Source organism: Desmodus rotundus, chromosome 13, assembly GCF_022682495.2.
Source record: "Desmodus rotundus isolate HL8 chromosome 13, HLdesRot8A.1, whole genome shotgun sequence".
NCBI lineage: Eukaryota > Metazoa > Chordata > Mammalia > Chiroptera > Phyllostomidae > Desmodus > Desmodus rotundus.
The window spans coordinates 93401982-93424476 of record NC_071399.1 but is presented as its reverse complement, the minus strand read 5'-3'; positions in this window follow the sequence as shown (position 1 = coordinate 93424476).

The window sequence follows — 22495 nt, the reverse complement described above, 5'->3', positions numbered from 1 at the left end:
AAAGTCTGTGTTACCAGAAAGGCCCAGTGGCAGAGCGGGGAGAGAATGTGAGGAGGGAGAAAGAGCGGGACTGAGACAGAGTTAGACAAAGGAGAAGGGAGATGAACTTGAGCTGCAGAGTGAGAGGAAGTGAGGGTTGCAGAGTTGAGTAGGGCTCACCACAGTCTCTTAGAGGGAATCGGCAAGGAAGAAGAAGGCGGAGGGAGTAACTAGAAACTGGTAAGACATAGTCTTCTTCACAAATTCTCTCAATGTATCTAACATCTGCTCTTCATTCACTCTCTGAAGTCCGCACCGACGATTGGGTTGGCCCGAAAGTTTGCTTGTTTGTTTCCCTAAGGCGGCTCTAGGGGCGCTCAGTTGTCTTCAACTTCATTCAAAACAATTTTGTTAGACTGTATCGTGACAGCTGCCCTATCAGCATGCATTAAAAAAAACTTATCAAAATTGTTGAATTTTTATGTAGCCATTTTAACATTGAAGATGGAAGAAAAATACACAACATTTTCAGCACAGTATGCTTTATTATTTCAAGAAAGCAACTGAAACACACACACAAAAGACTTGTGCAGTGTGTGGAGAAGGGGCTGTGACTGATCGAACGTGTCTAAAGGGGTTTGTGAAGCTTCGTGCTGGAGATTCCTTGCTGGACGATGCTCCTCGGTCAGTCGGGTAGACCAGTTGAAGTTGATAGTGATCAAATGGAGACGTTAATCAAGAACAACCAAGGTTCTACCACGTGGGAGACAGCCGACATACTCAAAATATCCAAATCAATAAGGTTATTGGTGAAAAAAAAAGTGTCTTTTACAGAAAAAACTAAACAGAATTTTTGGCCAACTCAATATTTACCCTACATTATAACTCTGTTGAGATAGTAGAAGCAGCAGCTTCCTCTCCTCCCTCTCTCTCCTTGTCTCTCTCTCTCTCTTTCTCTCTCTCTCTTTCTCTCTCTCTCTCCCTCCCTCTCCCTCTCCCTCCTTCCTTCCCCCCCTCTCCATCCCTCTTCCCCAAGTTCGACCTTCAGGAAGAAGAAAATCTCACCCACATGGTTGGCACCTGAGTAACATGTCAGGACTGTGCTTCTCTAAAAACCCTCTATTATCAAAATAACCAAGCACAGTAAGTGTAATTATGATTAACTTACAAACTACTTTCTGAGCACACACAAGAAATGAACTTCCAAGTATCTGTTTAATTAGCTGCGGCATGACCAGTTTATATTAACATACATAAGAAAAACTGGATTTTTTCACTATTCTTATAATTTTAGTGGCATGCTCACTGGAGTCACTTTAAAAACACATTAAAGTGTAAGAATATTAAAATCCCAGACAATAAAAAGTTGCAGTTCATCACCCCCAAACCAGCATTACAAAAAAATGTTAGAGGGTCTTTGAGGAGGAGGAGAAAAAGAAGTAAAAGACCCCCCAAAATATGAATAATAAAATGGCAATAAATATGTATATATCAACGATTCCTTTATTTTTTTTTCATTTTTTATTGTATTTTTCCCATTACCATTTATCCCCCATCCCGTCTTCCACTTCCACCCACGCCCTTCCCCCCGCCCCGACAATCACCCCACTGCTGTCCATGTCCATGGGTTCTTTCTCTTTTGCTTTCTTCCCTGTTCAGTCCGTCCACCTCCGCCCCCAGACCCTGCGCCTGCTGTCCGTCCATGGTTCTGCTTGTCGGTTCAGCTTGTTCACTAGATTCCACACTTGAGCGAAGTCATATGGTTCTTGTCTTTCTCTGACTGGCTTCTTCCACCCTCTACATATGGTATAAATTTAACCATACAGTGTTAGAATGATCGCTTTAAACAAATTTGTCTTTTGAAGAAATGAGATGAATATACTAATAGAATCTTTCTGTTTTTCCCCACATTTGCCATTTCGGTCACTCCTCATTCCTCCAGTGGGCTTGAGTTACTGTCTGGTGTCACTCGTTTTCAAACTAAAAGGCTTTCTTCGGGATTGCATGTAAGACGTGTTTTTGGTAACTAATTCTCCCCGTCTTTGTTTATGTTATGTTCTCTTTTGTGCCCTCATATTTGGAGACTAGCACTGCTTTGTACAGAATTGTTTGTGTAGGTTTTTTCCTCAGCCCAGCGAATGTGGCATCTCGCTGCCGTCTGACTTCCGATGGTTTCTGTGCAAAGTCAGCCGTTACTCCCCGTTGTTACATGTATGGGATGAGACTGTTTTCTCCGGTTTCTTTCAGGATTTTCTCTTTGATTCTTGATGGCAAGACTATGACGTGTCTAGACCTGTAACTCTTTACATTTATGGATATTTTTCTTGGGTTTTGGTGTACTTCTGGATTCTATAGATTAAACTTTTTCATCAGATATGGGAAGTTTTCAGCCATTACTTCTTCGAATGTTATTCCTGCCTCTTTCCCTCCTCTTTTTCTGGGACTCCAGCACATGTGTGCTTCTTGTCGCCTCCAGTTCTCTGGGGCTCTGTGCCTTTTCTTCCATTACTTTCCTCCCTGTTCTTTAGAATGGACAGAAGAACATTGATCTGTCTTCAAAGCCGCTGTTCTTTTTACTGTCATATCCAGTCTTCTCTGGGACCCATTAGTAAAATTGTCAATTCACTTGCTCTGCCTTTCAAATCCAAAATCCCATCTGGTTCTCTTTTCCCATTTCTACCGCTTCACATTTTGTTGAAGTAGTCTCTATCTTACTTCCATTCTCTGAGCACAGTGTTGTGTAGGTCTTTGGATATTGTCACCATGGTTGCGGAAAGTCTTTCCACGCTAAGTGAAAAATCTGGGGAGATTCAGAGCGTTTCACCTGACTGCTTCTCTCCCTGGGCCTGGGTCATACTTCCTTGTTTTCGCATACCCTCTGATTTCTTATTGACACTGGACATTTTAGATAACACGTTGGAGCAACTCCAGATTGCCGTTTTACTCTCTGAAGATGTTAATTATTTAATAAGTGGCCTGGACCAAAGCTGGGAAGTGTGTCTCAGTCAAAATGTCTCTACTCATTCTTTTTTTTTTTTCCCCTTGTTTTCATTTTGAAGACTGGTTTTCCCAGAATCACTGATGTGTTCACACAGGTTGGTGTTTGTGCAAAGAATTTTCACAGGTTGTGCTGAAGGACCTCAGGCCCGCCAGGCTCCCTGCTCTCTCGATGGAACAGCATGTGGCCCGCAGAGCCCATTCACAAGGCAGGCCCCGTCCAGGCCAGCCCAGCTTCTACTGTCCGCCAAGCTCTCTGTGTGTCCTCCACGCCCGTGATATTCTATCAGCCAGGATGGAGAGGCGGCTTGGACTCTACACACACACAGCCTCTGGGCGACCTGGAATACGGGGAGAGCTTATCACACCCTACGGCTGGTTCACTTCCTAGATACCCTTGTTAGCTCCGGGGCTGGCCCACCTGTCCACCGCTCATCCGGCGGGCCAGCAGAGTTGCTGGTTCTCTTTGTCCCCATGGCGGCTGCGTTTTTAGCTCCGGACGTCACAACAAGCACCAAGGGATTCACTCAAGAACTTAACCTGCATTGTGAAGTTAATTCTAAGTAGTTCATTAGCAATTAACTTAAGCATGGCTATAACCACAGTGAGTTTTTTAATCATTGTAAATTTCTTTTCTATGGGGGATCAACATGGAGTATGGAGCACCTGTTACCACATCGATTCTAGATTATTCCAAATGCCTGGATTTTCACCCCAGCTCTTCTACTATGAACTTAAAAAAACACTGAAGAAATTACTGTAAAACGGGACCGACAAAACACTGTCTAAAAGGTTGAAGTGAAGATGAAAGGGAATCGTATGCCTAAAGCGTTTGGCAAAGTACCCACAGAAGCTGGTAAAGTTCTAGATCATGAACACTTTGGGTCGTGTTAGCACCCTGGCCCTGATCTTGCTCTCCTCACATGAGCCCAACAGGTGCCTGCCTGCACCCACCTTTTGGTGTCGGGGGCTTTGTATTCTTCATGCTAATTCTCTCTGGGCAACTAATTTTCCTGATACCAATGCTAATGCCTCAATTGCCAAAGAAGATGTGTGGTGTGCAGAGGCCCCACACTCAGCTAACACAGTGTGGGCGCAGCGCCTCGTCGGTGTGTGTTCCTCAGCTATATCTCTACTGCTTTCATGCTGGCGCTTCTTTTTTCTCTTTCTAGATACTTTTGCATTAATACGCTCTACCCAGGAACTGCAAAGTTTAGGGCTCTCCAACCCCCGCTTCTTGAAAGTGTGTGGCTGTGTTCTGTGCTAGGCACTATGCAGCTGCGGAGGGAGTGACTCTTGGGTGCACATACCCTGGATGTATTAAGAGATTTCTCTGAAACTCTCTTCCACTCCTTTATTCCATAAAGCTCATTCCTTTTAGGTTGTTTCTTGTCTCTTGAGAGAGAGATTTGCATGATGCTTTTGGAGCTGAGCCTACTCTCTCTGACACAGGGCTGAGCTATTTATTTAACTGTTTCATACTTAGTGCAAATGTGTTTATTTACGTTTGTTAGAGAAATTCAACCACTTGCCAGAATACTGGTTGATGACATGAAAGCAAGAAAGCACAGCCGATGCAAATTTAAGACCTCATTATTTGGAATTATTTATCCACAGAGTTTCTCTTTTAGAATCTATGCAAATTGAATTGTGTCTTCTATGTATTCTTGTGGAGTTTATAATCCAATAAGATGCTGCTATTAATAATAATAGGTTAAAAATGTTGGGTGCTTACGTACATCAGGCCTTATTCTAAGCACTTTCTCTCTATTATTTTATTTATACTCACGACACCCCCGTGACTTTGGCACCACCATTACAGCAATTTCACAAATGAGAGAAGTATCGCTCAGTGCGATTGAATGCCTCACCCAGAGGCAGAGCCAGAGGCGCCAGAGCCTGCGTCTCACCTGCCCGCCTCACCTCCACTCCATAACACCAACTGACATTTGCAGAGCACTCACCAGCTCTTCCTAGGCCACACATGGGCAGTCGGGTAAGGGCCGTGGGGGCGTGACCCCTTCCATCCTGACCACTGCACTCGGAGGTTTCCGTATGATAAGGTCCATTTTAGAGGTGGGAAAAGTGGGGACAGAGAAATTAAGTAACGCACAAGGCCACAAGATACGGATTAGTGGGCCCTGGATTGTCGGCGAAGTGGAGTGAATGGATCGCACAGGCACTCACCAGCCCCTGATGTTTGATGAATCGTATGCTTAGAGAAGGGAGATGCCACAGTTTTCCAATTTTTTCCTCCTACCCTTTGCCAGAGAATCTCAGGGGGTGGACGGAGGGGGTCTACACAGAGTTAGGGTATCACTCTAACTATGTAAACGTGTCTTTGTCTCCCGTTATCTCCTATGCACCTATAAGTTCCCCAGGCAGATGCCACTGACTCATTTGCATGCGCTAACTAACGAGAGGCTAACAAAAGCAAATTGGACCAGCGGGCCTGGCTTATGAACTTGACCTGGAACACACAACTGAACGAATGCAACTCAGTGAAGTACACACAGACTTTTTCAGGTTATGTTTCCACAGAAATGGAAATTATTCTGATCCATTGAGCTAGTCATACATTTCTTCACAAATACTTAATGTGACCAAAAGAGCATTAGTGAGTGAGATTATTAAATCAAAATAAAAATCTAGCCAAAAACAAAACTCCAAAAAGTTGCCCTTTTTTGTAAGGATTAGAAAATGCACTAGAAGGAAAGTATAATTGTGGAAGATCTAATTATGTTGCTATGTTCCAGTAAAATTCACCATTAGTAATAATGTACTGTGACAGTTTGAAAATCCAATGCTTTTTTCTTAAATTGAATTTCTCAGATTTACCACTTGAAACTGTAGAGTATAATGATATTCTATATAACAGTGTACAAGCTTTAAAGGTGAATTATTTTTTCTTTTTCCCTGGTAAAATCAATACCTCAAAATTTTGGAGGTTACCTATGATCAATTTCAGCTTTATGGGGGGGGGTGTAAAAACATGTTATTTCAGTTTGACTTGTCTGCACATACTATGAGTATAAAAATAATTACATATAAACGGATTTAGGTAGAGAGAAACACAAACTCACTCATGTTACGTTAATAATTAGTAAACAGTGCTCTCTACATCAGCGAAAGTTCTGCATAATTAGAGCGCTGCCCTAAGGAGCCACGGGAACGTGCTCCAGAGTAAGGGCGATTCTAAGTTATCTAAGGGAGAATTTTAACAGCTAATGCTGGCTACCCATCGTATGGATAAATTTTCCAAGCAGCTAAAAATAGGAATGTGTTAGACAGGAGGCACGGAGACGTAGAAGGCAGCTCCTCGGCCTTCCCAGCTAGGAAAATGTGGCTTTCCCATCTGCCATTCAGCAAGAGCCAGATGGCAGAAGACTGGTGGCCAAAACGGAAAGGAAAGACATACAGCATGTTATAATTATGAGCTTCAGATGAACAAAGGGAGGGAGGAGAACATTTTAAAACAAAAAGGCAACGTTTCTTCTATGAAAGCCATCTCTCCTGAGTCAGGCAAACTAAGGATAAAATGACATGATCTCAGAACACGATCTCAGAATCATTAAAGTCTCCTGGAATGAACTTTTTTATTTTCCATCTAGAAAACCACCCCCTTCTTTTGGTCGTAACACCCCAAACCTTTTGCCACTCGTGGTACTTGTGGCTCTGTGGATGGACTGTGTGATTCACATCAGTTCAGCCCCTCTAGCCTCATCATCAGGGATGACATGTCTCTCCCACTGGTCCGATTTAGAGTAAATCCTAGAGTTTGTGCAGAAACGCTAAGAGAGCTGTGTTCTTCACAGGAGTTGAGCAAAGGAAGCTACAGGTTTGATGCTGCCAATACCACATGAAAGTAAAATGAAACCACTCAGCAAGAGAGTAGGCTGAAGAGATAGAGAGCAGGTCCTAAGGACAACATAGTAGCCCCTTGATCAAGCTGCTCCTGAATGAGACACTCCCCTTGTATCTGAAGCCAGTTCGGATTGGGTTTTCTACCTATCAACCCTAGAAGCACCCTGAATAACCAGACTCCAGTCTCATTTTTGTTTATTTGGCAAACACACAAAAACTAGAGTCACTACAGTATAGAAAGTACCTTTTGCACATTCATTACCGTAACGACTCTGTGAAGTAAGTGTTCCTACAATTCTTCTTTTACAGACAAGGTTGAATGGTGCCTTAGTCCCTTCAGGCTGCCACAAGAAAATGCCACGTTCTTATAAACAGCTTCTAATCCCCAGAACCTGTGGATATGTTGCCTTACATGGCAGAAGGGACTTTGTAGATGTGATCGATGTAAGCAGCTTGAAATGGGGAGGTTATCCCAAATCATCTGGAGGGGCCCACTGTAATCAGAGTCTTAATTAAAGACAAGAAGATCAGTGTCAGAAGGGATGTGTGTTAACGAAAGGAGTGGTCACAGCGCTGTGGGACCTTGAGCCAAGGAATGTGAGTGGCCTACAGAAGCTTAAAGAGGCAAAGAAAAAGATTTCCCCTGCATCCCCACGAGGGACATAGACCTGCAAACTGATCTCAGACACTGGACTCCAGAGCTACCATCAATTTGTATTGTTTGAAGTCCCTGAGTTTATAATAATCTGTTGCAGTAAAAACAGAAAACTCATATAGGTTGGCTCTGTTGTTGTGACACTTTACAAAGACATATGGACAAAAATATGAAAATGATGAGCGAGGCAAGAGAATTCTCCATTGTGTAGGGTTCCCAAGCCAAAGTTCAACAACCTATGACCTGTTCTGCATCATCTAGCTCGCCCTTTGTGGGGCTAATATGTTCCCCTCAGCATTCAAAAATCTATTTTATTTCTATGGCACAGAAGATTCCAAGTCAGAAGATTAAACCTTTAAACATACTTTTATAATTCCATCTAAAATATCAAATGCCTAGGAATAAATCCAGTAAAATACGTATAGAACTGCACATGAAGACTTAAAACAACAGTGAAATAAAAAGACATATATAAATAGATAAATCATAACTACAGATCAGAATACTAATGTTCTAATAATGTCAGTTTTCCCCAAATGGATCTAACGCCATTGACATTACCAAGGAAATTTACAAGATGACTTTAAAATGTGTATGGGAATGCGGAGGACCAAGAAGAACCAAGAAATTCTTCCAGTAGAAGGAAAGGGCAGGGGGCTCCTCTACTGAAAATCGAGACGTACACATAGGACATTGAGATGGAGAGAGGCACAGTTACTCACCCATACACAGGGGATGCACGTGACGAGTGATTTACGGCCAGTGCCGCTTCGCTCAGCCTTGGATGACAGGTGTTCGGACAAAAGGTTCTCTGTGTGGAGCAGAACTTAATGCCTGCCTCATGCCAAACACAGAAATTAGAGGAAGATAGGGTTGTGTGCCTAAGTCAGAGAAATACAGCGTTCACAAAATAATTTAGGGCAGTATTTTTGTCATTTTGTATCGGGAAATGTTTCATTCACAAAAACGATGTATTACCAAAAGATTCATAAACCGAGATATGTTCATTAAAAATTACTGTTCGTCAAGCGCTACCACTGAGAAAGTGAAAAAGGTAAATCAGAGTGAGACTTTTTGCAACATTTATAACCCAGTAAAGGTTTGTTCAGGTCAAAGACAAAGACGGCAGAGAAGGTAAATGCTGTGCTCACTTCCTCCCGCAGCCACATCGAAATGACACACCAATTACTAATCAGCTGTCGCCAAGAACCACCCGAAGACTAGGTGGATACAAGTTCTACAGCGAAGGATGTAGAGGAGGAGCCACGTCACACCTGGTAGGAGGTGCGGGGGCACGAAGCAGGTAGGTGCCACACCCACGTGTGGTGGTGGTTTGTAATCGGGAGGGACACCTCAACGACGGAGGCCCCAACCCCACACGGGGTCCCCAGGGTTCCAGTACTGGGAAGAGAGTCCCTCCAACTTCTAGCTGGGAAAACCAGCAGGGAATGTGGCCAAGGAGCTTGCAGCTGGGTTGGAGGCCGCTGGAGTCCCAGGCATTCCTCTTAAAGGGCCCGTGCACAGATGTAGCCACTGATGGGCTCACTTGGGCTGAGCCCCAGCGCTGGGGCCCAGAAAATACCAGGGACAGAAGGGGGAGAACAGAATTGTCTGGCTTCATGGCGGGAAGGCAGCTGGGAAGGGGCTGGAAGGGCAGTTGGCAGGTGTCATGCGTCCTTGCTGAGTCCTCCCCAAACCCCACCTGCAGGCACGGGTGGGCACCAAATCTGAGTCTCTATCACCCTAGCTAACACCTTTTGCCCCCCACCCCACCCCCATGATTCCCTGAGACCCCACCCCACCCAGCCCGTGGGCTCGCTTAATCCTCTACCAACACTTGTCCGTGCAGCAGTCTGTCTCAGCTCACACTGAAACGTCCCTCAGCTCTCTCAAAAGCTCACAGACACCAGCAAGCTGTCCCGCATTTGGCCTTCCCTTTGCCACTCGCTAAGCAGCCCAAAGTCGGACCCTGGTGGCAGCAGCCTCACTTGGCACCTTGACCTCTTTCAGGCACCACCAAGCCCAGAAAAGGTGGTAACCGTCTGAAGATCACTCTGTAGCTCCAACCAGGTGGTGTTGGCGAAGGAGACCGCTGACCTTGGCCGGCACCAGTTCTCCTCCCAGCAGACCCCAGAACCAGCGCACTCGGTTGCTGGGCCCGGAGCACAGCAGAGCACCACCCAACCAGCCAACAGAGAACGCACCCAGAGGGTGGGTGGAGCAGGCACCAGGGCTGTGCTAAAGCACACCCTGGTCCTTGGGGTCGGCTCCCACATACCAGCTTGTCCACTGTGGTCATGTCCATTCCTCACACCAATTACCTGAGATCAGTCCCACCCACTGGTGCACCGATAACAATCAAGGCTCAAGGACAACAAGAGGGATGAGCCCCGAGTACGCAGCTCAGGTTACAGGAAAGACTGCCCATCGGGCCCCACAGGACACCTACCCTAGGAGGCCACTATGCTGAGAGCAGGAGACATATTACCTACTATGTGTCGACGAACACAGTAATCAGTCAAATCGGGGAGCAGGAGAAACATGGACCAGATGAAAGAAGAGAACAAAACTCCAGAAAAAGAATTAAGCAAAATGTAAACAAGCCCATATGCCGTGTTCAAAACACTGGTCCTAAGGATGCTCCGTAAAGCTAAGGAACAGCAGATGAATTCAGCGACAACTTTAACAAAGACACGGGAAACATAAAAAGAGATGTAGAAAATATAAACAGAAAAGAAGAACATTCTGAAAAGAAATATCTGAAATAAAGAATGAACTACTAAAAGGAATCAACAGCAGATGAAACGAAGTGATTTTGAAAGGCGAAGTAGTGGAAACACCCAGTTAGAGCTGCAAAAAGAAAAAAAGAATTTTTAAATGGAGGATAATTTTAGGGACATCTTAGACTAAGTTAGAGTAACAACACCCGGACCACGGTGGCACCGGAAGGAGAAGGGAGAGAGAGAAGAACTGAAAACCTATGGAAAAGATACAATGACTACAAAACCCCCTCCCCTGGGAAAGGGAAAAGACACCCATTTACGACAAGTTCAAGAAGTTCAGAGAGTCCCAAACAAGAAGAACATGAAGAGGCCCCCACCAAGACACATTGTAATTAAAATGGCAAAGATTAAAGATAAAGAGAGAATTTTAAAAGTGGCAAGAAAAGATAGTTACCTACAAAAAAGCTCTCGTAAGGTTGTCGGCTGATTTCTCAACAGAAGCTTTTCAGGATGGAAGAGATGGGGCAAAATATTCAAAGTGCTGTAAAGCAGGGACCTACAACCAAGATGACTCTACCCAGAAAATATAGCATTTAAAACTGAAGGAGAAATAAAGAGCTTCCCAGACAAGAAAAAGCGAGATGAGTTTGTCATCACCAATGTACTTTTACAAGAAATGTTAAAGGTACTTCTGTAAGGAAAGTAAAACTAATGTATAAATATAAATACTAAAATGGCAATAAATAGGTGCATATCAATATACACTTTAAATGTGAATGGATTAAATGCTCCAATCAAAAGACAGGGTGGCTGAATGGATAAGAAAACAAAACCCGTATATATGCTGTTTACAAGAAACACACCTCCTATCAAAAGACACACACAGACTGAAAGTAAAGGGATGGAAAACTACACGTCATGTAAATGGGAAAAAGTAAGGCTTGGGTAGCTATGCTTATATCCAACGAGGTAAATTTTAAAACACAGGCTGTAATAAGAGTCAAAGAAGAACCTCACATAACAAGAAAGGGATCAATCCGACAAGATGATATACAGGCACCTAAATACATAAAGCGAATCTTAATTGACATAAAAAGAGAGATCAACAGAAATACAGTCACAGCTGGGGACTTTGACATCCCATTGACACCAATGCCTATTATCTCCCAGAGAGAAAAGCAACAGGGAAACACTGACCTCAAATCACACCAGATGGGTTTGGTTGATATTTTCAGAGCATTTTACCCCAAAGCAACAAAACGTACATTCTTTTCACATGGGACATTTTCCAGGATAGAACACATGTTAAGCAACAAAAAAAAACTGTCTCAATAAATTTAAGAAAATTGAAAACATATCAAGCATCTTCTCCAAACACAAGAAATAAATTACAAGAAAAAAACTTAAAAAACCCACAAACACATGGAGGCTAAATAATGTCTCACCAAACAATGGGTGAGCTAACAATGAGATCAAGGGGAAAAATCAAAAGATATATTTTTTTAAATGACAAATAAAAATGAATTCACAACAAACCAAAATCTATGAGACACAGTGAAAACAATCCTGAGGGGCTTTTATAGCAATAGAAGTCTATCCCTCCCAAAAAAGAAAAAAGAAAAATTTTCCAATGATTAATTATATCTTACAACTAAAGAAACCAAAGAAAGAACAATAAAATGCAAAGCAAATAGAAAAAATGAAATAATAAAGATCAGAGCAGAAATAAACATGATAGCTTCTAAAAAAGCAATACAAAATATCAATGAAACCAAGATTTGATTCTTTGAAAAGATAAACAAGATTGATAAACCTTTAACCAGATTAATCAAGAAAAAAAAGGGGACCCAAATAAGTAAAGTCAGAAGTGAAAGAGGAAAATTAACAACTGACACCACAGAAATAGAAAGGATTATAAGAATGTTACAAAGAACTAAATGTGAACAAGTTGACAATCTGGAAGAAATGGGTAAATTCTTAGAAACATGTGATCTCCAAAAACACAATCAAGAAGAAACAAAAAATCTGAACATACTAATTACAACTAATGAAATAGAAGCAGTAATCAAAAAAATTCCAATAAAATCCTAAACCAGAAAACTTCAGAGATGAATTTTACCAAACATTCAAAGAACTAACACATATTCTTCTCAAACTGTTCCCAAAAATTCGAGAACGAAAACACTCCCAAGCTCATTTCTCCAGGCCAGCATTATCCTGATTCCAAACCCACAGCGAAACACTACAAAGAAAGAAAATTATAGGCCAATATCCCTGATGAACATAGAGGCAAAAACCCTTAACAAAATATTACCAAACCAAATTCAGCAATATATTTTTTAAAATTTAAAAAATTCGTATGTCATGATCAAGTGGGATTTTTTTCCTGCTATGCAAGGATGGTTCGATTACCGCATATCAATTAATGGGACAAACCATATAAACAACGAAAGATAAAAATCATAAGACCCTATCAATGTGTGCAGTAGAAGACTTGGCAAAATCCAGCACCCATTTATGACAAAAACTCCCAGCAAAGTGGGACTAGGGGGCACACACCTCAGCATAAGGAAGGCCAAATTTGACAAACCCACAGTCGACATATTCAATGATGTTAGCTGTGGGTTTCCTCTGAGATCAGGAGCAAGACAGGGTTGTCCGCTTTCACCACTCTTATTAACACAGTACTGGAGATCCTAGCCACAGAGCTCAGACAAGAAGAAAAAATAAAAGGCATCCAAATTGGAAAAGAAAAAAATAAACTGTCATTATTTAAAGATGGTACTATAGATGGCATGATACATGATATAGAGAGAAGCCTAAATATTACATTAAAAGAACTTCTAGAACTGATAAATGAATTTGGTAAAGTAGCATGATACAAAGTAAATATTCAGAAAGTGGTTGCATTTTCTACATCAATAGTGAATTATTAAGAATGGGAACTAAAAAAAATCCCATTTACAATTGCATAAAAAAATACCTAGTAATAAATCTAACCAAGGAGGTCAAAGACCTGTACTCAGAAAAATTATAAGACATTGCAGGAAAAAACTGAAAAAGATACAAATAAATGGCAGCACATACAATATTCACAGATAGGAAAAATTAACAACATCAAAATGTCCATACTACCCAAAGCAATAAATGCGATGCAATTCTTATCAGAACACCAATGGCATTGTTCACAGAACTAGGACAAATAATCCGAAATTTATGTGGAACAACAGACCTCTGAACAGCCACAGCAATCTTGAGAAAAAAGAACAAAGTTGAAAGAATCATGCTACCTGATGTCAAACTATACTATAAGGCCATATAATCAAAACAATATTGAAAACAGACACACAGATCAATGGAACAGAATAGAGAGCCCAGAAATAAACCCACACCTATATGGTCAATTCATGTGTGACAAAGGAGGCAAGAACATACAACTGGGTAAAGATGGCTTATTCAAAAAGTGGTGTTGGGGAAATTGAACAGATACATGAAAAAAATAAAAAATAAAACCAGACCTCCAACTTATACCACACACAAGAATAAACTCCAAATGGATAAAAGACATAAATGTAACTCGTGAAACCATGAAGAGAAACCATAATCTCTCAGGAGATTATGATGGTTTTGATGTCCATTTCCTATTTTACGATTTCAGCGCCGTGTGGCACTCAGGGACAAGGAGCTGGGACACATGTGGCCGGGTTCCAACCCAGGCACCGTCGCGGCACATGGGCTGTGATCCTGAGAAATCGTCGTGGCTCCTTATTTTCCGCAGCTGAACACCCAGAGGTAATACAATATTTACTTCATGGGGTCGCTGTCAAGACTGAAGTACTAAATACCTGCAAACTAGCTGCTATGAAAGATTCCTAGCATGTAGAAAGCATTAGACAAAGCTGAGTTATAATTAACGGTATTTTCATCACAGCGTTGGAGTGGGAGTTGAAGAGTTGGAAAGATACTAGACTCAAGTTAAATAAATCAGGCTGGCTATAGAATATTACAAATTACTATTTGCTTTTATAGATATTAAATGTCATACTGTGTTAGAAGCAAATTGTCCACATGCAAACATACTGAACAATGAACTATAGCATAAACATTTCCAAACTAGCAAAATGGATCTTACAAAGAGAGCTTTTGGTAGATTCGTTTTCTTTCTAAGCTGTTATGGTCTAGAGGGTCCAAATTTCTCAAAAGAACTTCTTGCCCAAGTGAATACACCCCAGAACATGAATTATAGATGCATTTCATACTGTGTAAGGTTTTCTCTTCAACAAACAGTTATCAACTGCTGGAATGAATTCCCACCGGGAAGAAGAAATTCCGGACACGTGGCCAGGTTCTGTATTTCTCGTTTCTGGCCTTCGGTGGCTGTGCATTTGCATCTGGCTTTACCACAGGAAAGTCTGATGCATGGAATTTGCCTCAAGCTGAAAATAATACTCTCTTCTTCCAGACTGATTCTATACAGTGAAATTTTTAGGGAAAAAAGTGTGCAAAAGTCCTTTATGACAACATGTACGGAATCAAGGAGCAAATCGTGAAAAGAAATCGTTGTCCAAGGAAACAGCAGTGGCCGGGGTCAAGCCCTCGGTCAGACAAATTCAATGTTATTTAAACCCACACATCACCTCTTGTTCATGATTTTTCAGGCTCTATGGGAAAGTAGGAAAACAAAAAGTGCATTCATTAAGAAGGAATATTTCAAATTCATGGACACGCGTCAAAACTTTTCTGTGTTAAGATTGAAGAAACTCCCTCCTTCACCCCTCCAAAACAAAGCAGGGTGCTGCTGCCGTTCAGGCTGTAGACCGGGGTTGTGGTTTCTCCCCGACTCCCCGGTAATGTGTGAGTTTTTAAGTGAAAGGTACAGAATTACAGGAACCTTTCGCTATTAGTACTGAAAAGTGAGTAGAAAAATTAAAGTGGGCTTGTTCCTCAGTAGAGATACAAACACAGAGAATGAACGTGCACCATTGCTGGCAGCTGCTTTCAAAGTACGTGCAGCGTCCCTGTCAGGCCGAAGTCCTTCCCTGGCTTTCTAACTGGTCCCTCTTTCTGACGGCCAAAGGCCAGGTCAACACCTCCAAAGGCAGCTCAGGTGTCTTGAGGGAGCTGGTCCAGGAAAGGTGGATTCCAAGGGGAAACCTCTCCCGTAAACAGGGCTGGTCTGCAAAGACACTACAGCCAGTCAGCTGTACGCTGCGCCACCTGCCCCAGGGCCTGGGGTCGCGGGGAGCGCGGGGTGCAAAGCAGGGTGTCTAAGATGGCCCTGCAAATACATCACACCGGGGAGGCTGGATCTGGACCCCCCCATGAAAGGAGCTTCAAGTTGGGCCAGCATGTGCTGGAGGAAAAAGGGCCTCAGCTAAGTCAAAGGCCTTCTCCTGGTTCCCCCAACCTCAATTCTCTTGGCCTGGAAGGTGGGGTGGCCAGAGGAGGAGCAAGAGGAAACCATGGCTGCCAGCCCTCCAGCCCAGGTCAGGCTGGGCAAGGGTGGCAGTTGGGGCTGTGTGAGGAGAAGGAGAATCTATGTCTTGGGTACGAGATTAAAACTTTGATGTATTGTAGTTTGGGCTGGAAATACTCTCAGTATATTACCTAGTATTCTTTTTTTATCTTCTTTTCTTTTTTAAAAAGAAAAGATATTCTATAAGATATTCTTTTTTAATATATCTTATAGATTATGCTATTACAGTTGTCCCATTTCCCCCCCTTTATGCCCCTCTGCCCTGCACACCCCCTCCCACCCACATTCCCCCCTTTAGTTCATGTCCATGAGCTCTTTGGCTTATACATTTCCTATACTATTCTTAACCTCCCTCTGTCTATTTTGTACCTACCACTTATACTTCTTATTCCCTGTACCTTTTCCCCCATTCTCCCCATTCCCCTTCCCCACTGATAACCCTCCATGTGATCTCTATTTCTGTGATTCTGTTCCTGTTCTAGTTGTTTGCTTAGGTTTTTTTGTTTTTTGCTTTTTCAGGTTTGGTTGTTGATAGTTGTGAGTTTGTTGTCATTTTACTGTCCATATTTTTTATCTTCTTTTTCTTAGATAAGTTCCTTTAACATTTCACATAATAAGGGCTGGGTGACGATGAATTCCTTTAAATTGACCTTATCTGGGAAGCACTTTATCTGCCCTTCCATTCTAAATGAAAGCTTTGGTGGATAGAGTCATCTTGGATGGAGGTCCTGGCCTTTCATGACTTGAAATACTTCTTTCCAGCCCCTTCTTGCCTGTAAGGTTTCTTCTGAGAAATCAGTTGATAGTCCATGGGAATTCTTTTGTAGGTAACTGTCTCCTTTTCTCTTGCTGCTTCTAAGATTCTCTACTTATCTTTAATCTTGGGTGATGGAATTATGATGTGCCTTGGTGTGTGCTTCCTTGGGTCCAACTTCTCTGAGAATCTTTGAGAAGCTCTCTGAGCTTCCTGGACTTCCTGGAAGTATATTTCCTTTGCCACTTTAGGGGAGTTCTCTTTCATTATTTCTTCAAGTAAGTTTTCAGTTACTTGCTCTTTCTCGTCTTCTGGCACCCCTATGATTCAGATGTTGGAATGTTTAAAGTTGTTCCAGAGGTTCCTAAGCCTCTCCTCATTTTTTTGAATTCTTGTTTCTTCATTCTGTTCTGGTTGAATGTTTATTTGTTCCTTCTGGTCCAAACCGTTGATTTGAGTCCGGTTTCCTTCCTGTCACTGTTGGTTCTCTGTGCATTTTTCTTTATTTCACTTTTTATAGCTTTCACACTTTTTCCTCTATTTTGCAACCACACTCAACCATTTCTGTGAGCATCCTGATTACCAGTGTTTTGAAATCTGCATCTGATAGGTTGGCTATCTCTTCATCATTTAGGTGTGTTTTTTCTGGAGCTTTGATCTGTTCTTTTCATTTGAGCCATATTTTTGTCTGGGTGCACCTGTTACGTAGTAAGGGGTGGAGCCTTAGGTGCTCACCAGGGTGGGGCAACCCAGGGGGCTGCATCATGGCGCTGTCTGTAGGGGAGGGGTCACAGAGGGAATAATGCAGCTTGCTCAGCTCTTGGCCAGCTTTCAGCTACGTCCCCTGCTCCCCACAAGCAAATTGGGCACTTCTGGTGCTGATTCCCAGGTGTGGGTGTGTGTTCGTTCTAGGACCCTGTGGGTCTCTCCCATGAACTCTCCTGTGAGGCTGGGAGTTTCTCCTCCACCGCAACACCCACAGGTGTTTTCAGTCAGAGGTTTGAGGCCTTATTTCCCCGCTGGAGCCCTGGGTTGAGGGTCTGTCTCGCTCCTCAGTTGCTCCTCCCAGTTTATCCGCATGCGAATGAGGGACCCCAGTCCTCCAGCCACTGCCTTGCTGGGAGCTCTCTCCATCCCTCCTGCCGGTCTGGGTGAGTGTTTCTCTAACTCCTTGGTTGTCGAACTTCCATATAGTTCGATTTTATGGCCGTTCTGGTTGTTTTTTGTTTTTAAATTTGTTGTTGCCCTTCTTTTGGTTGTTTGAGGAGGCACAGTGTGGCTACCTACGCCTCCATCTTGGCTTTAAGTTGATATTCTTAATATATAACTCAAAAATTTAAGAAAAATCCTCAGGCATGGAGGTTACTAAAAAGTTATAGCATCTCCCCAAGCTGTCATCCAAGGACAGGAAGGGAATTGGGGCAAGCATATTTAAAGGTAGAGCATGGGGCGGGGAAGGGGGGAAATAGGGGGGGAAGTACTCACTTCTTACTAGTACACCACTAAGTCCAGACCATTTAATAAGCAAAACGCTTACTTAGAATAAACCTAATTTACTCACGTAAACTAAGTGTTCATGTAGAGCCAAAGCAAAGAGCCTGGATGTTTTCATTTCTACTGTCTCACGGGCAGATACCTTCCTAAACAGGAAGGTGACATTTTGTTAGAGCTTTCTCTTATCTCTCTTATCTCTCTTTTTTTTTTTAATTCAAGCTCTAATCTAATTCAGGGAAAGATCATCCACCTCCTTTTCGCCAGCTTTTTTGGAGGTGGGGCAGAAAAAACAAATACCAAGTAATTTTTTAACTGGCAGAAAGTAACGGGTATGAAAACCACAGTATGCTTAGAGCTCGTGCTCCCCTTGCGTGGAAGCTTCGCAGGAGACAGGCTTCACGGTGTTTCCTGTGACCATTCACTTCATGGTAAACAAGTACTTTTGTGTTCACTCTTCCGAAATCCAGCAAAAAATAATTTTTGTTAGTGCAATTACACATATTTTTTGATAACCTTGAGCTGAATTCCTAGCGCCTGTCCACCACAGCCAAGGGAAAAAGTTATTTCCTGTACCATCAGACTATGTCTCACCAGTACTGCCCAGGGAATGAAATCCACAGTCTCTATACCCAGACTTGCAGAAATACGATTTTCTGTATTTTAAATTACTTACCTCATCTTGGCTCTCATGCTGTCCTTCCTACCTCGCCAACCAAATGGGTCCCAGTGGCTTTACTTGAAAATCGTCTATTTTAGAGTAATTACTCATTTCCAGATCTGTGCTTTCCCTCCCACTCCTCCTTACTAGCATGGCCTCTAGGAACATAGAAACTCAACTTTCCAATTAGCAAAGGGCAGGAAGTGTCTGGTTCTTATGATTTCCTCTAATTGTGTGATTCATCCCATTTGGTCAGAGCATTGGCTCGGCTCCCACTGTATCTGCTAACATGTACCCGGGCCTGCTGGTCACTGGGTGCCCTAAAGTAGCCCCACAGGGACGCCGCTGCTCCCACTCGGCCTGTTTAGAATTGGGCTCTCATGTGCTGCTAATAATCACAGAACTTCACTTAGCCCCCAGTTCTGAAATGTTCACAAATCCTGGGCCTCGTCATCCCAAACTCAGTCTCCTTGTGACCAATGATTCTGTCACCCTCTCATTTCCCATCCTCAACCCCCATTTCAGTAGTTACGGTTCTTTGTTACAGGCAACCTGGAAGGCAGGGAGGAGAGCTACAAAAAGAATTTGTGTGGATTGAAGAAACTTTGAGAAGGCTAGAGAACCAGATTTGAGTCTGGGCTTCCAGGAACATTCTCTGAAACTCTGCCACAGGACTTCCACTTCTCAGTCGAATGTAGTCGGTGGCAGCAGGCCAGCTTTCCCCCTGCAGCAGTTAGGAAAAAGGGGGTAAATTGTAATAATTATATTTGTAAAGACATTGCAAAGCTACAAAAACAAAGTGGACTGTGAAAACTAAAATTCTAGGCCTTCCCGACCAAGCTGCTAATCCTCAGATGTTTTTGTTCCTGGGGGGAGGTCTCTGACTCTCAGGAAGAGCGGACTGAGGTTCCGGCTGGGGTTGCATAGAGGTATTCTCCCGAGGAAAGGGGATCGGCGAAGCCTCTGGTGTCCATGTGGACGAGGACGATGCATCAGAAAGCAGAGTGACTCTGAGGTCATGATCTGTGTGTCTTCAAGGGATGTTGTCTGAGTTCTGGAGCGGCACAGGGTAGGGTTGTTCTGGGCTGGAAACAAAGTAAAACCCCCACAGTCTATGGTAATTAGAAGCCAAGATCCACCAGCCAGAGGCAGCTGGCATCAAACAATCCACTGATCTTTCCCTCAAGACCTCTGTCCGATTTCGAAGCTGCATGCGATAGGAAGCCAATGAGCTGTGCTCAGTGATTCGGGGCACCACTGACTCTCCCATGGAACACAAGGGTTAGAACACAAGGTGGCTGAGTCTTCCTAGGACTGCAACCCAAAACCACACAGGTCGATCCTGTATTGGATCGAGATAATACTCTTCCTCTTGTCTGCCCAACAGGGAAAGTGAGGTAGCAGGTCTGGCAGAAATAATATCATTGACGAGACATGCTGGATCTGAAAACTCTATCTAAAATTAAGGACTAGCTAGCCATAGGTGCTTAACAGCAAACAGAATACAGCAAAAGACAGGGTCGCTGAACTCAAAGACAGGTCAATGGGAAACGCAACCTGAGGCACAGAGATGTGGGGAGGGGGCACATGCAAGGCACAGGTAAAAGCTCGAATGGAAAGTAAGGTCCAGAAGATGAGCAATAAAAGAAATCAAGACAGAAGTGATATTTGAAGAGATAATAGCTAAGCTGTTACAGAAACTGTTAAGTAACAGTCACACAAAGATTTAAAATCGGGAATGGAACCTGCGACCTTTCACATTGTGGGACAACACCCACCCCAGTGAGCCACACCGGCCAGGGCGTCCTTGTGGTTTTAATTTGCATTTTTCTGATGGTGAGTGGTGTTGAGCATCTTTTCATATGTCTATTGGCCGTCTGTGCGTCCTCTCTGGAGAAGTGTCTATTCAGGCCCTCTGCTCATTTTTAATTGGACTATTTGATGTTTTGATGTGGAGTCAGATGAGTTCTTTATAAATTTTGGATATTAACAGCTTATTGAATGTATCATTGGCAAATAACTTCTATTCAGTAGGTTGTCTTTTCATTTTGTTGATGGTTTCCTGTGCTGTGCAAAAACTTATTAGTTTGATATAGTCCCATTTCTTCAGTTTTCCTTTTGTTTCCCTGGCAGGACATCTGCTTTTATATTAATGATTTAACTGAGCCAAATGTAAGATCTGAAATATTTTTTTCTTTTATTTGAATTGTCTTTGTTCAAAGGCAAATTTCACCCTCAGCATCACGGAGCAGCAGACAGCCCCGAGCCAGGTTTCTAGTCTGTTTCTCATATTCACTCACTAACTTGGTTGTGTTTTTCTTTGTCTGAGAAAAGATGGCAAGAGCCACCTAATCATGTCTGCATGAGTTTTAGGAATCGATCTGCCCCCAGGGTTCCTGCCAGAAGGGGGGTTTCCCCCAAAGATTTGTGGTCCTGATGGGGGCCGCCTCTGCAGGTCCAGAAGTCAGTTCTGACACATCATCAGTCACTCCACTCCACATCCATCTGGGCATTTTATAAAAAGGCAACACCAGAATCTGCCGTGCTGAACGGGCCTTGCAGACTCATGCATCTGGGAGGTTGCTGATGAATCTTCTCACATCTGCCCTCAATAGTTCATCTTTGGTACCCACTCTATCCCCCTGTTAGGATAGGAGGGTAGGGGGTGGGAAATGGGGATCACTCAGTCAACAAAATGTAAATGCATCATGCATAAGGAACATAAAAATGTCTCAGTTTTATTCTGTGCTTTTATTGGGTGTAAGTATCTGCTGACTTAGGCACTGACCTTTCGTTTTACACCGTCGTCATTGTCTGGGCTAGGGGGCTCGGGGGGTCACGGAAAGAGGAGGCCCTGTAATGCAGTGCCAGCCCCCCATTATACAGGCAAATCTCCCCACCCCCATTTCAGGGAGGTTGCAAAGTCATTTCCCAAAGCTCATGTCACCATACTATTTTGTTTTATGTAAATACAAGTTGACCTAATGGCCTATGGCCTCCTTTACTATGTGGCCGAGTTGAGGAAGCGGCAGAGCCTCCTGCCCCCATCTGGAGTTGCCCCCTGAAGTCTCCTCCCACCCAAACTCTTCACTTGTATGAGTTGAAGGAGCGTGTGCGTGACGTGGAAGAGTCCAGGGTCCATAACACCTGTATACACATAACCACCTGTGATACTGGAGCTGGGGGGTCGGGGAGGGGCTCGTTGTAAGTTATGAAATTCAGCCTCCTAAGATCACTGTGTGGACACATTAACTGGGGACAATGACAAGAGGGATTGCTGTGGCACATGGATAGAACTCCGGGTTCCCCAGCCTGGTTATTAATTTCCATTTAGGCAGGTTGTGTAATCATTACAATGTTCATAGTTATCTACATAAACATTGATATGTGTAATAACTTTTTATTAGGAGACTCGTACGTTCCGTAACAGAATCAGCGCATTAGGTACTGTCTGTGCCGAAGCAGGAATGTTTGCAGTAACAAGGAAAGAGCACGCAGTCCACCATGGCCAGGACATCACCTCCTCTTTCCACTCCAGACTGGGCCGGAAATGCCTCACCCGACGTCTGAAAACCACTCTCAGACAGCTTGTCATAACCCTGTCATCCCTCAGGCTTCAAACCCCAAGGCTCTTCTTCTGCCTGTGCGTGAAGCCATGTGCTTCGATTGCAATAACGAGCCAGAAGTAGCGCCGCGCTCCACCCTGCGGTCCTCTGCTCTCCTGTAACTAAAACATGGGAAATAATCCTGTTCAGACCACGGGGAATGGGAGGAACATACAGGTTTCTTCTCAGAGCTCCTCGGGCACGGGAGTCGGGCAGCGCTGCGAAGCCCCAGTCAAAGACCGATGTGTTATTTTAAATCGCCACATCAGTCCACAATAATCGGTGACATA